The 3,515-nt window shown below is 35.9% G+C and overlaps 1 pseudogene; it reads left to right on the top strand.

Moving 5' to 3' along the window:
- Positions 1–577: 577 nt before the first annotated feature.
- LOC102476862 (heterogeneous nuclear ribonucleoprotein A1-like) lies at positions 578–1,040 on the top strand (annotated as a pseudogene).
- Positions 1,041–3,515: the final 2,475 nt, after the last annotated feature.

The following is a 3,515-nucleotide window of genomic DNA, read 5'->3' as shown; positions in this document are numbered from 1 at the left end:
GAAAAAAAGGGGGAAAATAAAATATTTTAAAATTTTATCCCCACAAAAAAAAAAAAAAATTGAAAAAAAAGAAACAGAACTCAACAAAAAATATAACTCACAAACCTCACAAACATAAAGGAAGATGATATAATCCAAGTAAATTAGTGATTACACTATATGTGAGAAAACTAAATATATTGTTAATCAAACCGGGTTGAAAAATGAAATGAGGCTATTTGTCACTTCAAAGAAATACACTTATAACAGAGTTATAAAGAATGGATGAAAATAAAGGGTTAGACAAAGAAAAAGTATCATGCAAAGGCAAACCAAAAAAAGTGGGAATAGAATATCAACAAGGTGAGATTGAAAGTTAGAAGCCATAAATAGGACATAAAGAGATATTATGTCGGAATACAAGGTATAATTTACAAAGAAAATAAAATGATCATAAACTAGTATGCACAAAAATAATAAACCAGGTAATTATCTAGAGCAAAAACACTCCAAATGGAATAAGAATTTTACATATATCTTTTCTACTTGTGGATGCTGCGAGGAAAGCATCATTGAAGTCTCTCTTTCCATCATCATCATGTCTAAGTCAGAGTCTCTAAAGAGCCCAAATAGCTGCAGAGGCTCTTCATCAGAGGACTGAGCTTTGAAACAACTGATGAGATCCTAAGGAGCCATTCTGAGCAATGGGGAATGCTCGCCAACTGTGTGGTAATCCAAGAGTCAACACCAAGCACTCCAGGGGCTTTGAGTTTGTCACATGTGCCACTGTGGAGGAGGCAGATGCAGACATGAATGCAAGGCCACACAAGGTGGATGGGTGAGGCGTTGAACCCAAGAAGCCTGTCTCAAGATAAAATTCTCAAAGACTAGGTGCCCATTGAACTGTGAAAAAGATCATTCTTCATTGGTGGTATTAAAAAAAACACTGAAGAACATCACCTAAAAGATTATTTTGAACAAAAATTGAAGTGAACAAAATCATGACTGACCCAGGCAGTGGCAAGAAGAGGGGCTTTACTTTTATAACCTTGGATGACTGACTAGTGGTTCCTCCAGCCCAAGAAGTTGAAATGGTTCTCAAAACTTTGGTGGTGGTTGTGGAGGGGGTTTTGGTGGTAATGACAACTTTGGATGGCCATAGTGGCTTTGGGAGCAGCCATGGTGGTGGTGGATATGGTGGAAGTGGGGATGGCTATAATGGATTTGGTAATGACGGAAGCCATTTCAGAATGGTAGAAGCTACAATGACTTTAGCAATTATAACAATCTTCACAGTTTGGACCTATGAAGGGAGGAAATATTAAAGGCAGAAGCTCTGGTCCTTATGGTGGTAGAGGGCAATACTTTGGCAAATCATGAAATTAAAGTGGCTATGGAAGTTCCAGCAGTAGCTATGACAGTGGCAGAAGGTTTCAGTCATTTTTAATTATTTATTTAATTTTACTTATTCATTCATTTATTTTAATTTAACCAGAAAGAGAGGAGAGGAGAGAGAGAGAGAAAGAAAGAGAGAGAGAGAGAGAGAGAGAGTGAAGAGAGAAAGGGAAAGTGAGAAAACTAGTCACCATGTCCAGGACTCAGACTGTGGTTGGCCATGCTAAGTGTCCAGTGCCTTAACCACCAGGCCACCTGCTGGTCCCCAGACATTGGCAGAGGGTTTTAATTACTGCTAGGAAATAAAGCTTAGCAAGAGAGGGGAGTCAGGGAAGTGACAGGGAAGCTACCGCAGATTTGTGAACTCAGCCAAGCACAATGGTGACAGTGCCTAGCTGCTACAAAGAAGACATGTTTTAGACAGTACTCGTGTATATGGGCAAAAAACTCGAGGGCTGTATCTGTGACTACAGGTAATTTTAGTTTTTGTTCTATGGAAAGTGTAAAGCACTCCAACAAGGGTTTTAGTGTAGATTTTGTGATGTGGTTGTACCCATGCTGTTGATTGCTATGTATGTCTGATGATGACACCAAATAAATGTGTCTTAATAAAAAAAAAAAGAATTTAGTATATATACTATTGAAAAAATAAGCCAACCATAGGTTTCTTTCAGAATGAGATTGAACTAGTCAAAAAACAATGAATTATTAGTATATTTACCAAATTGATAACTTGCCTGGCTATAAAGAAAACCTCAGAATAAAATCCAATTAGACTGAAACAGAATTTTAAACAAACCCTTAATTACTTAGGTATTAAGAAATGTTTTTCCTAGGTAGCTCTTGCACCAAAGGAAATATAAAAATGAAATGACAAACCACACAGAAAGCAATAAAAAGAGAACACCTTACAGAAGATTAAATGACATGCAAACTTTACTACAATTAAGCACCTTTATGGCAAGAATTGTGTGCTTAATTGGTCCCAAATTAGTAAACATGGTTAGTTTCTATATATACACATATATATGTATATATACTCTATTATACATATATATGTATAAGACACACACACACACACAAAATTCCTCTGCCATTTTTTGACCAAATTAATTTCTTTGTTGCCAGTTCATTAAACATGCTGTAGGTAAAAAAAAAAAAGATACATGCGAAGAAAATAACTGACATATACTATTAGAAATAATAAAAGAAGCTTAGCACAGTTATTAATGTTAAGTTCAACACACCAAACCACTGCCCTTTCACAATATCAATACCAATCAGAAAGTGTAAGGAAAGATTCAAAAGCTCTTTATATAGGGGTATTTATATAGAGATAGATAAAATGTACGTAACGGTTTTTCTTTAAAATTGTAAAACTTATTAAAATTCAATGAAAGATATAAAATTAGGGTAAATGAACATAGAGACAGTTTCTGGGAAAGAAACTTTTCTATAAGTTAATTTTACAAAGTCAATGTCACTTAAATAAAATTTTCACCAGCATTCTTTAGGAAACTTGACACACTGATTCTAAAATGTGTATGTCTGAACAAAGCACTAAAACTGCCAAGGCAGTTGCAAAAAAGGAGGACACAAGATATTAACACTGACTTAATTTATTAAAAACTGAAGAGTACATAATGGCACAAGAATAAACAAATTTGTCAAGAAAACTGAAAAGTGGGCCTAAATGCAGATCCACGTGTATATAAAACTTTGGAATATGACAGAAGAAAGAAGCCACAGACCAAAGGAAAATATCTGTAATATTTAAAGCATTAGTTTCCTTTTAAAACTTATACAAAGCAATAAGGAAAAGAACAAAACTGAAGAAAAGAACAAATTATTCACAATGAAGAAACCGAGTGGAAAATAGGAATGAAAAGGTGAGTCCAGTTGCGGTGGATCAGGTAGCAGGGGTCATTGTGCAATGTGGAGCCATATGGGAAGGTCCAGGGTTTGTATTCCTGGTTGGTTTGGACACCTGGGTACACCTGTGACCGTGGCTGCCTGGAAGGCTGGTAGGGAGCAGCAGGGGCAGGGGAGGGTTATGGATCAATGTGACAAGATGTTGTCAGAGACCCCTGCCTATCACCCTTTACCATTTTCTCATGAAAGAAAAAAAAAAAAAAAAAAAA

The sequence above is a fragment of the Tupaia chinensis genome, unplaced genomic scaffold, assembly GCF_000334495.1.
Source record: "Tupaia chinensis unplaced genomic scaffold, TupChi_1.0 Scaffold000272_1, whole genome shotgun sequence".
In the NCBI taxonomy this organism is placed as follows: domain Eukaryota; kingdom Metazoa; phylum Chordata; class Mammalia; order Scandentia; family Tupaiidae; genus Tupaia; species Tupaia belangeri.
This window is presented reverse-complemented; position numbering and strand designations above follow the sequence as displayed.